The sequence below is a fragment of the Rhinichthys klamathensis genome, unplaced genomic scaffold (genome assembly GCF_029890125.1).
Source record: "Rhinichthys klamathensis goyatoka isolate OS25496 unplaced genomic scaffold, OSU_Roscu_1.1 h1tg000121l_1, whole genome shotgun sequence".
Taxonomy (NCBI): domain Eukaryota; kingdom Metazoa; phylum Chordata; class Actinopteri; order Cypriniformes; family Leuciscidae; genus Rhinichthys; species Rhinichthys klamathensis.
Genome location: NW_026606658.1, coordinates 416312 through 431591, shown reverse-complemented (window position 1 = coordinate 431591; position 15280 = coordinate 416312). Strand labels below are relative to the sequence as shown.

At 37.4% G+C, this 15280-nt stretch overlaps 1 protein-coding gene across 1 annotated transcript in view; it reads left to right on the top strand.

Moving 5' to 3' along the window:
• cpped1 (calcineurin-like phosphoesterase domain containing 1) overlaps nucleotides 1-15280 on the top strand; it is a 39494-nt gene that overhangs the window by 16701 nt on the left and 7513 nt on the right. The gene's annotated exons all lie outside the window — the stretch shown is intronic.

The window sequence follows — 15280 nt, the reverse complement described above, 5'->3', positions numbered from 1 at the left end:
ATGTTCAAAAAACATTTTTCACACATTTTACATTGTTGCAGCACCTCTCTTTCCAGTCTGTCAGTAATGCTCTGTTTAGTTCCGGTCTCTATGAAGCCCCTTCTTCCGAAAAGCATAATGTGCTCTGATTGGTTGGCTGGACCAGTGTTTTGTGATTGGACAACAACTTCAAGCCAGTTTTGTAAATGTCACGCCCTTTACTATAACCCTGAGTTTTAACACACTTCTAACGCAACTCATCCAGGCCTCACCCCTTTTTTTGTGTATCCCTTGGCATGGAATAACTTAAATGAGGAATATCGTGACATGTTCATTCATGAAAGAAAACTCAAGACTACAACCGAGGCATTTCATGGGGTTCAGAAACATTATTGATATAGAGAATAATTCCATTTGGAGTGACTTTGTCCATTGTTACTTTGCAGACATTTTCATGCTCAAACAGCAATAATACTCACTAAAGAAAGTTGGAAAATGTAAAAAAGCATAATGAGTCCTTTTTAACTAGTCTACTTAACACATCAGTGTGTAAAGTATAGTATATTTTTTATTAGACATTTAAGATATGTTTGTAGAATAGCCTGCACAATGAAATAAATGAAACTATGGTTTTCGGCCTCTGTGATGCCAACCAACTGCCACACAACTATTAAAAAGAAGCCAAAAAGATAAGGAATTAAGTAAACTGGATTAAGGAGGATGGGTTAATAAATATTAAAGATAAGCCAATGAATGCTCATTGGTTGAGCGAAGTTGTAAACAAGTGGTGAGACTGGATAGGCTTTGAATGAGAGGGTTAGATGTTCTGCAGACATCTCGGCTTTGTTGTCTCCACCAAAAGCATCTGTAACTCCATAACTTGAGTGATTTTTGCAAAGAGGGGAAGACTTTTTCCACGACAATAGTAGCCATACGGACAAAAAAGATCATTCAGTTATTTATTTTTTTCATAGAAAAGTGAAACTTTTCGTATTCAACAAAACAATGAAAACTAAAAACATATGCAGTTATCATTGATTTTTATTCAATATAATTTTATTTAATTTTTTTAAACTTTAAAAATGAAAAAAAAAAAACATATTCCAGAAAAATCCAGAAAATGTACTCTTTTTTTTTTTTTTTTTTACAACTGTTAATATTGCAGGTTTCGGTTTTCTCATTTGTAACATCTGTTAAATTAATTTATTAGAATGAAGTTATTTTAGATTTCTCAACTTAAAAAAAAAATAAGGGCAGAACAATTTATTTTTTATTTTATTTTTTTGGTAAATACAAACGAGTTGTACAAGACCATGAAACTATCAGTGCAAGAATGCTGCAGTAAATGGCACATTTATGGCCACATGCTGGAATAATGCTTTTGTCTTGCCCGTGGCTCTTTAATTATGCTGTGAGTGCCCTGGAGTGCTTTTCCAGGATGTATAATAAAAGCTTTACAGACAAGAAATATGCAAGTTGTCCATATACATTTTGGGATTCTATTATGAGAATGGACTCTATATAAGAGGCATATTGTGCGTAAGTTAATTATTGATTTTAGAACTCCGCGAATGTTGGATCAGAGCAGATGCTGTTTTATTTAACAGCTGTTGAAATGCACAGCATACTCAATACTCTATTCTCATGTTGATATCTAATGAGCATTTTTGGGGTTGCAGTCCTTTTGCTTGAATAAAGATTTTCACTATTAACAAGCAACTCAATAGTTTAGCCTTAAGCATTAAATCTGATTGCTATTCAAATTTGAAATTCCTACACAAGGATGTTATCATGTAGCTTCAAGAAAAGAGAAATGGCAGTGTTATTGTTACAGATATCAAATGATATGCTCCTCTAAATGTGTCAGATTGATTTACTTTCAGTTATACATAGTAGTTCTGGCACCACAAACTATTAAACAAGCTGTGCTTGTAGGAAAAGTAACAAGTAAATCCACTGGGTTGTGGTTTTATGTTAGCTATGAAGGGGAAAAAACACACATCTTCCTTTGTTCCAAAGGTTAGTGTTCAAAAGAAACAATATATATTGATTGTTGTATGGCCAGAGAGATGCATCATGGTCCAATGATATTGAAAATCGATTTAAAAAAAACGGGCAAAACAGGAAGATTCAATCTCTCTAGTCATGAAAAATGTGACATCTTTAATATTAGATTTGAACTTTTATCTCTCATCTTATACAAGCTGTGTTAATGGAAATGGAGTAGTGTGTAATGTAAATAAGTCAGGCACTGCTGTGGGCGGCAGAGAGGGGCTTGATCGGAGGACTGACACATCCACTCCACGGCTTCCTTCGAAACGCCACTTTTATTATTTCTATAATTGTTTCTATGATCAAAACATGAAGAATGCTAAAATGAAATAAAATAAAAAATGTTTGAAAAAAATAAGCCAATCCTCCTGGATATCAGAGATCACTGTCAGAGGATAACACAGCCACTGCCCACAAACTCGTTTTCATGGGCTCCTTGAGCTCGTAGATTTAATATCATGCTGCAAATGATATTTTTATGATTTAAACCACATTTTCTAAAAGGCAGCAAGGCTGTGAGAAGATGATCCTTTTTTTGAGACATCTGCCTTGGGGAAAAACATGCTGATCACTCCAGATGTCTGTTAGCTTTGAGGTTTGTACAGTGGGTGGCATTTGAAATGAATACATATAATACACAGTTCCTGATATCCTGAGCTGTTTACAGACCTATATTCCTCTGCTGTACTGATACTCTAATGCCCTGTAATGTCTGTCTGTCAGGTTCTCTGTGCTTTGTGATTAGTTTTGTGGTAATAATGTATTATTTTGTTGGTGATCTTGTTTTCTGTAGATCATGGAACATGAGCATAGAGTCTAGATGGTAGATCTCAATAACTTTCTTATTAACTTAAAAAGTTTATCGATTTTTCTTTTTCTTTGTGAGTTGACAATTTAACAATTTGCACTGTGATGTCACAATTCATTCTAGTAAGAATAAGATCCAATTATAAGCCATTATGCGCATGTTTTATTGAATATCAGGCCATTCATTGAAATCTCATAAGTTCTATTGGATGTTCTCTTAGTGAAAGGTCAATTAAAATGCCCTTAACCTCTTGCGTGTTCTTTTATTCAATATTTTGACTTATTTGTGTATCTTTAGTGTAAGGAGATGTTTAGAGTAAAGAACTCATCTGTTTAACACATTTGTTTGTTACAATGAGTAAATGCATTCCACACATTATTACCTTTAAATCAGGCACAGAAAAAGACCCAATAAGGTATGTATTTCTTTGGTTTTACTTTGAGATCCATTCTAATGGCATCTTAAGGCTATAATCCGAGCACAGAAGTTTGAGCTAGTATTAAGTGAGGTTTTTTACAGTATGTTTGTGCACTTGGTAAACACCCTTGATTGAATCTAAAATGGTACTCTTGACAAGCGCACTTAAACGCACAAGCAGAAAGAAAGCTTGTGCTATCTTAAAAGGCAACTTGTGTTTATGAGGCACCTATTATAATGCAAACCATTTCATTTTAAATTACCATTCAACGTTTCTCACTGCCAGTGTGCTATCTTGTAGTGTGTTAATTAGCAGTGATAAGCCAAGTGTTTCCTCTGCTATTTCAGCTGTCTTAAGGCTCTCATTCAGCACACGCCAGTAGAAATGAGCATGGGAGTTGGTTAATCAACTGAAAGCTTGTCACCTGCTGAGAACTGTAGGTTAGCTGGCAAGCATGTTGTTTTTAGGTAGACAATGAAGAATTGTCTGTTTTGTGGAGGTTAAAGTGTGATGGAGTACCCATTGTTATCAGATATCCTTTAGGAAAGGCTTGGCTGTGTTTTTGTGTATCTCCAATGTCTTGCATCATTATAAGGAGTGTTTCAAGGGCATAGAAATATACTGTAACTCGCCCCGTTTGGCAATATCTATTTGGATATTATCTGTTTGCCGTTTCTTCAACTCTAATGGCTTTGATTTGTATCTCATTTTGCACTCATATATAGTTTCTGGCTCGAATAAAATTTTTTTCCCAAAATTGTAATGTATTTTCTATAACACTTCTGATTCAAACCTCAATAAAATAATAACAATAACAATAATATTTTACGATGCGCCGATAATTAAGTCATGTTGTGGCTGGTAACCGATAAATGGCCAATATTGAAGTTCTACATTATTTTGTCCAAATAAATTACGCTTATAAAAACTAAAATCAATAGTTGTTCATGCTGCAGTGAATTTAAGCATCTCAACATTTGAATGTACAGTTTGAAAAAGCTATTGTCAGGGTTCTGTCACTTCTGTCTAGTCTATCTCTTGGTTTTGTGACAGAGCCCTGACACACCTGTTTTATCTTGTCTGTGCCTTGTTTCATGTGTTTTCGTGTCTTGTGCTGTGTAGCACACAGCTTGTGTTTTAGGGGGCTTTTCCACTGGGCTCGTTTGCTGCGGTGCGAGCCCGAGCGCGTTTGTTCCCGGCGCCCCCCGCAGCGTTGGTCTGGTTTCACACTCAACTTGATTCTATCGAACCTTGGTGCGTTTGCGTGCATATTACGTCATCGCAAACGTGCACGGCGCATGATAGAAAACAGAACGCGGGGCAATATTGTGGTTTTTTTTATTAATTCGCTGCTATTATGCGCAGTTGACTGAACAATACAGGTTTACTGTGCGTGTGTCACATAAGGTGGCCTTCTGCTGCTTGCAAACGGACTCTTTTGAGGAGACAGTGGATTTCCAAATTTGGTGCCCTGATTTCACGCGCAATGCACGAATACACTGCAGTCTCACTCTCGCTCGTATCCAAGGTAAATCATCAACACTATCATCCCTTACAAGTGTTTTATTTAACTGAATACATCACAATGAGCTAAAACGCATGCGCAGGTCACTTTACTTCCTGAACAAGTGCGCACCCGAGTCCGTGCTGCTTTCACATTCACGCGAACCGTGGCACGGTTCGGGAGCAACCGAACTCAGACCACCTCCTCCAGGTAGTCTCGGGTTCGGTACCCCAGTGCGCACGAGGGTCCCATGACAGTGTTCACATTAGCGATTTTTCATGCGAACCGTGCCCCGTTCCGAACTAAACTGCCAGTGTGAAAGCCCCCTTACACTAGCTGTGTGCTTTCATGTTGTCATGTTTTGTGTGAACACGTGGCTTATAAGTGTTTTCATTAGCTGCGTGTTCATGTCTCGTTTTGTGTGAGCACATGGCTGGTGATTGGTTTTACTGGCCATGTGCTTGTGTTCAAGTCACGTTTGGTGTGAGCACATGGCTTGTCATGTATGTTTCCTTGTGCCATGTGCTCTCCTGTTGATTGTCTAGCCCTTCCCATCTTGTTACCTGATTATTGATTTGTTTGCCCCACCTGTCCTCATTACCTGATTGATTCATTTGCCCCACCTGTCCTCCCTCGTTACCTCCTTTGTTTGGTCTCCCTATTTATTCTCCCTGTTTGCAGTCCTGTGCTGTTTCGTTGTTGCATGTACCTGGTGTGTTACCCCTTGTTTCAAGTCAGTCAAGTCAAGTCATTTGTTTTCCCCTACGGGGTAGTTTTGTTTGCATTTTTGTTTTGTTATTATCATTAAAGAACCCATTATCTCTGCACCTGAGTCCTCGCTCCTTTCACCTCCACCACACCTGACAGCTATATTAATCTGCTAAGGAATACTTTTAACAGTGTTATTAAATTAGTGTTCTTTTAAGATTACATAAATGTTAGGTGATGGCAAAGGTATTCTACATGTACAATTTGTTGAAAAGAATATCATTAAAGGGGGCATGTCTTGATCTTTTGACATACTATAAGAGGTATTTGTGGCATTAAAACATCCTGCATGTTTCAAAGATTAAAACGTTCTCATTTTAAACAAAGAATTGATTTAATCAAGCTCCAAAAACTATATTTTTGCGGGTAATCTGTGACGTCACATGGGCAAATACACATGCATATGACTGCCTCCAGTGCAAGACATAAACAAATAATTATACATTATCGCACCACTGGTGTTCAGTCGTTACTTAAAGGGTTAGTTCACACAAAAATGAAAATTATCCCATGATTTACGCACCCTCAAGCCATCCTAGGTGTATATGACTTTCTTCTTTTATATTATATTAAAGTTATATTAAAAAATATCCTGGCATCCAAGCTTTATAATGGGTGTGAATGGCACCTTAGATTTTGAAGCCCAAAAAAGCACATCCATCCGTCATAAAAGTAATCCACACGGTTCCAGGGGGTTAATAAAGACCTTCTGAAGTGAATCAATGCGTTTTTGTAAAAAAATAAATCCATGTTTATAACTTTATAAACTATAATCACTGGCTCATATCTGTAAAACGAAAGATGTAGAAGGTTTAGGCCTTCCCTGTTTTCAACACTACTATTGGGCAGCCAACTTAAGGGCCTTAATGTGTTGGCGTAGTGCATATCCCGATGTGTTGACTACTACCATCATTCCTGCATGGCTCGTTATTTAGCGGGATATTCAGGATTCCTCCCTCCCTGCTTTACTCTTTGCAGAAAATAAACCTATTAGAACGTTTAAGAAATGTAACCCCATCGTTGTAAATTCTCTCAAGGTGTGGTATCAGCTTAGAAACGTCTTTAAAGGGATACTCCACCCAAAAATGAAAATTCTGTCATCATTTACTCACCCTCGAGTTGTTGCAAACCTGTATGAGTTTCTTTCTTCTGCTGAACACAAAGGAAGACATTTTGAAGAACGATTGGAACTTTGGCACCATTGACTTCCATAGTATTTTTTTTTTCTACTATGGAAGTCAATGGTGCCAAACAACCGTTTGGTTCCAATAGTTCTTCAAAATATCTTCCTTTGTGTTCAGCAGAAGAATTTTTCAAGTACGAAGCTATGTTAAAAGTATTATACCTAATTTTGAAACCTATAAACCCCCTGAGCATCTTAATTATTGTATGACCTCTGAACTTGACATGAAGGGTCTGGTTTCTAAATTTGTTGAATGCTTAAATGACTCTAGAGCTCCTAATACACAATATTTAAAGATGTCCTGGGAAAAAGACTTGGGTATAGATATTTCAGAAGACTCCTGGGCCGAGGCCCTCCGGGGTATTAGGTCTTGCTCCATCAGTTCTAATTTTCAACTGATAAAATACAAAGCGGTGCATAGATTGCACTACTCTCGTACAATATTACATTCTATATATCCCTCTGTCTCACCTTTGTGTATTAAATGCAAGTCCAATGAGGGCACATTGGCTCATCTATTCTTGTTCTGCCCAAAAATATGTAAATTCTGGTCTGAGGTCTTTTGTTTTTATTCAAAGGTATTTAAGACTGATTTTCCTCATGATCCCAGTGTTGCAATATTAGGCTGGGCCCCTTCTTTAGTGACCTATAACCTTAATCAAATTCAGACGATACAATATGGGATGACAATAGCGAAGAAAGCAATTTTGTTGACGTGGAACAAAGAGTTTGTTCCTAAATTTGAGATGTGGCTTGCAGAGGTTAGCAGTGTGCTACATATGGAACAGATCGGATATGAAATTGCTGGTAAACCGAAGAAATTTTTACAGATTCGGAAGTCCTTTATAGAATTTCTGGAAGGGGATCATGGAATTTAACATATTGGACATATGTTCTAAGAGGTGTGGTACTGTAGATTATATAGCGTCTTGCAGGGTGCAATAACTCACTTTCTTTCCATAATTGGGTAATCATTGGTATTGGTATTTTATTCTAAACATTTTACTTTTAATATATATGTATGTAGAGGTTTGGAAGGTGTATCTGTATATATATATATATATATATATATATATATGTATGTATGGATATTGTATGTTTAGGTGTGTGTATGTACTTAAACATATGTATATATAGGCATTTATCATTATTGTTTATTTATTTATTTTTTATTATAATTATTTATTTACTTGTTACTTATATGCTGGCATGGGGTGGGGGGTTGTTCTGTAAAAATGTGAAAAGCTTTAAATAAAATATATATATAAGATATAATGCATGGATCCAGTACACACTGGGACAAAAAACAACTATAATCACTGGTTTCTGGTAATGGCCATCTGCACGTTCACGAGAGAGTCGAGTTCCGGCGTATGATATAGGTGGAGCGCAAGCTTTGGTGAGAAGTGACGAACATCATACGCCTATGTCATACATCTTGTGAACACGCGGGCGGCCATTACCAGATGGATGCACTTTTTTGGGCTTCAAAATCTAAGGTACCATTCAGATTCAGATTCACTTTATTAGCCATTTGCAGTCTAAAACCACATTGGAAAAAAATGTGCAAGAAGCTCAAAGTGCAATGTCAACATATAAGAGGACATAACATAAAACAGACAAGCAAGTGCCACATAAAACCTCAATAGTAAAACGCTGTACAATAAAATCCATACATAAACTTAAATTAAAGTGCCTAATTTAAAGTGCTTTGTTTAAAGTGATCACAGCTTGGGGAAAGAAACTGTTTAAATGGCGATCAGTAAAACATTTCACAGAGCGATACCTTCTCCTTGAGGGAAGCATCCCAAAAAAGGCCCCTGCAGGATGGCCTGAAGCATCATTGACAAGTTTTAAAGCTCGATTCAAGAGTCTAGCTTTATATGTGACCTCCAGGAGCGTCACAAAGTGCAGCCAATGGTCCTGCTGGCTGAGCGAACCACTTTGTTCAAAGCCGCCTTTTCTTTCAGGGTGAGATTACCAAACCACACAGTAATACAACTGGTTAGGACACTCTCAATTACACAATAGTAAAAGTTCAGAAGAATCTTAGTATTTTGAGTGGACTCTCGAAGCCTACGTAAAAAGAAGAGGCGCTGTCTCGCTTTCTTAGCAATGTTAGTCGTATTAGAGCTCCAGTTCAAGTCATGAGAAAGAGTCACACCCAAAAAATTTACATTTCTCAATAATCTGCACATCAGAATCATGGATAGTAATAGGCACCTGATTCCTATTGTGACAAAAATCAATAACAAGTTCACACGTTTTTTGAAGTGTTCAAAAGCAAGTTGTTGTTTTTTTTACTCCATTGAACAACATTCTTCACCTCGCGATAATGCGATTCATCGCTTGAACTGATCAGCCCAATGATAGTTATATCATCGGCATATTTGATTATCACATTATTAGCATTGGATGCTTCAAGGTCATGAGTATACAGTGTGAACAGTAGGGGGCTCAAGATACACCACTGCGATGAACCAGTGCTAACATAGCTCATCTGAAATACAACCATTGATTTTGACCCTTTGTGGTCGACAAGTAAGGAAATTAAAAATCCATTTACAAATGGCATCATCGAGTCCAAGACATTTCAATTTGTGAGATAGCTTTGTTGGGACCATTGAATTAAAAGCTGAACTGTAGTCTATAAATAGCATTCTAGCATATGATTTATGTACATCTAGATGCTTGTAGACAGAGTTCAAAGCAAAGGAAATGGCATCCTCAACACTTCTGTTTTTCCTATGCAAATTGTAGTGGGTCCACAGACACAGGGATTTGATCTTTGATAAAGTCCAACACCAATCGCTCAAAGGTTTTCATCAGGACAGATGTGAGGGGCACTGGCTGATAGTCATTCAGACTCGTCACAGGTGTCTTCTTGGGCACTGGAATTGTAATTGAACTTTTAAAGCTAACTGGAACAGTGCACTTCACAAGTGACATGTTGAAAAGATCAGTCAGAACAGGACTAAGTTGCTCGGAGCACAGTTTAAGGACACGAGGGGGAATACAGTCCGGTCCAGGTGCCTTCCTAACCTTCGTCCTGGACAAGATCCTCTGAACGTCCTCCTGAATGATGGTGAAACTCTGCTCATTACAAGTAGAAAAACTCATTTAGTTCATTTGGCAAGGATGGATCAACATTAGTGATGGATCCTCCTTTAGGTTTCCAAGCGGTGATAGAATTGAACCCTTGCCACATACATCGTGGGTCCACCTCCATGAAATGTCCCTCTATCTCAGCTCCATAGGCTCGTTTATTCATTCTCTCCCACTATAAAGCTTGGAAGAGCCAGGGTATTTTTAATATAACTCCAATCGTGTTTGGCTGAAAGAAGAAAGTCATATGGCTACAGACCCATGGGTAAATTATGGGATAATTTTCAGTTTTGGGTAAACTAACCCTTTAACGGCTTACACTTACACCGGATGCGAGTGTCACGTTGCATCAAAAGCAAATAGAACCTATTATAATCACTAACGCTGTCTACACTGGAACGTACGGTATACAGATGTGCGTTCAGTTTCTGACGTATTCCACGCACTTGAGTCTGTCGACAACTGAACAACAACTTTCGCTTTGTCGCGTCCAGTTTAAACCGCTCGTTTGGGGTACATACTTAAATGGGATCTCATGGATGTTTTATTTTAATGGTGTCCTGGATCACGTTGTATGATTATATATTTGTTCAGAGGATTTTGTTTGTAAACGAGGCACAGTGTAATGCAGAGTTTGCAAAGAAACATTTTATATATATTTGTTTTAGTTTTTTGTGCAAAAAACTTTATTAGCATTATAAGTGAACCTCAAGGAACATATTAATAGATAAAAAAAATCCATGTCATGACCCCTTTAAATATCCAACATCGATCGATAGCGATAAAATAACAAAACCACACAAACATCCAGTGACCAATCCTTTTTAAATATGTTTTCCCCGATGTGAAACAGCTCTGCTGTGTACAGGAATCAGCATGATTGAAATTGCTAAGCACTATGCCAGTCGCCTTTCATGCATATTTCGATTAAATCATAATTACACTTACACACAAAACTCTGTCCCTCATTTAAAGGATCTACAGTGATAAATGGGTGTGATATATGACCGGCATAAGCAATGTTCTCCCTGCACAAAATCATTTTGTACTTCCTTCTGTCATGCAAATTATTTCTGGCAGAGTTTTGTGAATAATGTATCCCAGTGGCCTAATGACAGGACGCACAAACAGGCAGTAACACACACACACACACACACACACACACAACCCTCAAACTAAACCGTTAATGCTGTCTGAGTAGTTTGAATAGAAAAGACTTGAGGATTTACATATCATCCATATCTGGGAGATCCGTTAGTTCTGTGGCTGGGAATAGAGACTTCTAGAAGCGTGTTTAGTGTGTCTCTAGAGAACTGAACGCAGAACGGCATCATACTTCCTTATTGGACTAGATTACTGGCTTATTTTATGTGAATGTTTATTTTTAGTACGTACTATTCTCTCACATTCTCAGCAAATTTCACCTCTCTCAGCCAAAAGGCATGTTGATCCCTAGATACTACTATTCTTGCAGTAATGAGCCCATTAATTAACAGGCAGATAAATGGGATTTTCTCAAATGTATCTTCAAGAAAGGAAATGATGCAATTCATGAGATGGAAATAAGTCGCTGAGAGCAGTGGAAAAAATTCAAGGGAATGTACTGTATAAACAGTACAGAAGGGGGCTTTGTTCATAGTACTGCTGTTGGCATTGGTGTAGAATCCCAGAGGGATGACACTTTTTGATCATCTTTAGATGGACATCTTCTTATAAACATGTAGAAAGTGACTTTACATCAGATCTCCACAACGAAATCCATAACAGCACTGTTTGTTGTTAAGCGATCACAGCTTATTAATCAGCATGATTACAGGACTGGTGGGAGTATGGACACACTGAAATGTTCACAGCCAAAAATCACAGCCGAGAAAAGAAGCGACTGGAAGCGTGCACACATTTTTTTAGGCATACAAAGCAAAACAATGCCCAAACAGAGAGACACAGACAAGTATGATTATCTGAACAGAGGACAAAACTGTTTATTTTAAAACCTCAAGATGATCGTGGAAATAGACCACCTATTATAGCGCCATTAAAAGCAAAAATCATGTTTTTCTTGTTGTAAGAACTATGTGTTTGAAACACTGTGCAATATAAAATAGGCTACCATGAAAATATAGCTATTTTTATAAACATGAAATTTATCCTATCCAGCACAATCTTCTCCATAACTTTAGACAAAATACTGGCTACCGTAATGGGCCTGTGATTATCTAAACTCCCCACCATACCAGCTTTGTCCTTAATAACTGGTACTAACAAAACAGACAACATTGAATCTGGTAAAACACCATGAATCATAAAACCAGAAAAACAAAGAACTAAAAGATTTGTTATCAGGCAATTTTCTTATAGCTTGGTACACCTCATGTGTTATAGTCATTATTGTATCATTACCTTCAATGTAGTCAACATTATATAATTCATTTTGCACACAATTAAAAAGATCACAATAATGCTGTATCTACAACTCTGCAATATTATCTGCTCCAGAAACTCCATCTAGATGACATGGAAGAGATATCCTGCAATTATTAGAAGTTCTCACTTCTTTCCAAAAGTCAGCAATATTATTATTTAATAACTTCATGGCCATTGAATCAGCCCTCAGGGTTTGCTCATTTTTACAAATAAAGCGAATATCATACTTATATCTAGCATTAGCAAGTTTCTTATACTCAAGCTCCGGTCCTTGTCTGGGTCTGCCTGCCATAACCCATAATTTGGAGGCTTCCCGGGCTTCAGCATGGTACTCTGCCACATACTCGCTCCAACCAGGTTTAATATTATTCACCTTACTCTCATGTTTAAAATATGGATTACTACAATCATACAAAACATTTACCATATCATTATACATAGAGCAGATATCCCTCCCATGATTTACATCTTTACAGTTAACATCGCTACACATTATTGCATCCTTGGGTAAATCAATATTACTCAAGGATCCATCTGTACCAACATAATAAGCTAAAAGGTCCTCCTTTGTAAGAATTATTGTTCTTTATTTATTTTATAAATTGTGTCTATTTAATGTTTATTCTGTCATTTCTATCAGCATTTATTGCACAATTCAGGTTTTTAAACTATTTAGCCATGTCCCAAATTTTGGTATTAAGGTTGCAAAAATTGCAAACCAGATATGAAATAAATAGGAAAAAAATATAATATAATTATATAGTATAAGATTAAACGCAAACATCCTAATATATCCAAATATATATGCAGAAAATTATTATTTTCAACCCTCACTCTGTCTGAAATGATCCATTTTAAAGGGCCAGCTCCTTTAAGGCTCGTCAGTAAACGGCCACTGTTATGAGTGGTTAACATCATTGCATAGGAAACAGTATCAATGCCCACTCGCTGTTGCACGTGAGTAAATTTATATCCATATAAAACCATTATTTACAGACAAAGCATTATGAATACATTGTACTATAATATAATCCCTCATTATTTGATCCCCCGAACATTGTTATCTACATAGCACAGCTGATTGGTTGCCGTGGCAACAGCAGCCAATGAGCTTGCTGCTTAACATTCAAATACTTGGCATTGTTTGCTGTCAGCAGTTGCAGCACACTTTCAGACACCCTCCACCTTCCCCAGCTCCACCTGTATAGATCAGCTACGGGGGTTGTTCCATGTTTGTTATATGTGCAGCAGCAGCGTGTTTAGGGGCGTTCGCACCGGATAGTTCTAGGAACTATAGCCACCAGGGTGGTTCCCCTAGGAACGTTTTCTGATTGCATTCGCACTGCCAGTAGAAACTCTGAAGTGACGTAAGCCACGCTTGTTGTTGTGACTTTTATTTTGACGGCGCGGCGGACCTTTATTTTGACGGCGCTGAGTACGCCACAGCCTGAGCCACACAGTGCTCCCATTCTCAGTATTCATTAGTTTACGATCTGTCTAACAGTCCTGTCTAATACGTTATTAGATAGAACTGTTATACATAGAAAGACAGTATATGAAAAGGTATAGTGTATGCCGTATGGTTGATGTCCAGTGTTGCTAGCTGAACAGAAATACATAATCATGTTTCTCTTGGTGCCCTCAAAGCTACGTTGGATTTTCTCCTCCGCGTAAAGGTTAAGAGGTCCATCTATCACTGTTCCATGTCCGTAGAGTTAGTTTCTGGAGTAAATATATAGGCTATAATCTGTGTGTGTACACAGCCTTTTTTTTAAATGGTGGGTGCTGATGTTTCGCGTGGTTTCAGCCAATCAGCGTATACTAACGTCACGGATAGTTCCTACAGCGCTGGTTTAGACCCTACTCTGAAGTAGGAGCTAAATAAGTTCCTCCAAAAAAAGTTCCTTGAACTAAAATAGTTCCTAGTTCCTGCGGTGCGAACACGCCAACATCCGGGAACTTCCGCCAATAGTTCTAGGAACTATGAAAAGGTTCCTCCGGTGCGAAAGCCCCTTTTGTGAATGTATTGGCAGTAGCAATCTGCAGTAGCAGCGTAGCAGATCTATTCCGCCAAGATTTGTGTAAAGTGCCCATTATTTTGTAGCAGGTTTAGGTTGATGTGTAGTTACAGTAGATGTGTGCAGTCATTAACAGTATTGCATGTCTAATTATTCTATCTGGTAGTGAAGTAGAGAGGATGTCCTTAGAGTAAATGACTTGTTTTAGAAGTGCTTTGATTTTTCTTCCCCCTCCTCAGTTTCACATCTGACTTCCCCAGATAATTGGACTCTCTTTTTTTGTCCATCATGTTTCTGTTGCTTGCTTCCATCAAGTGGATTAGAGGTTATAATATGTGAAAGATGCTTGAAATGTGCAAAATCTTCCTATTGAAGTCATTTACATGCAATTATAATTCATCCTAATGTTTTGTTCCCGTTGTTTGAATTGTTTTTGAAAAGGTGTCTGCTTTATATGCTGCATTGTGTAAGTCTTTAAGTGTCAAGGTAGTTGTGTTGTTTGTTTGGTTTCATTAGCAGTGTTCCTCTCTGTCCAACAGAGCATGCAGATAGCGATCATGTGCATGTGGAACAAGAACAACTAGTGAAATTTAGATGAACTCTTGACAGGAAGCAACAATCTGTAATTATACCTCTCAACATTGTGTTCCTGCCATAATCAGTTTCTCCTTTCTTCTTCTTTTATGTATTTTGGCGTTCCATCTCCTGTCTTACCATCATCCCTGTGGTTTTTCTATGGAAGTAAAATAATCCCAAATGTTTTTGAAACAAAAAGCCTGTTGAATTGTACTACTTGAAAAAAATATGCATTGCATTAACCCTGCTTGTATTTTAATGCATTGTATTTTTAGGGCTTGCATTTTTATAGGCTGAAATTTAGCATGGTTAAATATTTAAGCAGTGAATATTTCAAATCAAAACATTTCAAACACATTTTCATTAGTAAAATTTCAATAATCCATATTCACCTTTCATATTTCATTTCCCAAATATTCAAACTGATTAAAAATACAACCTAAAA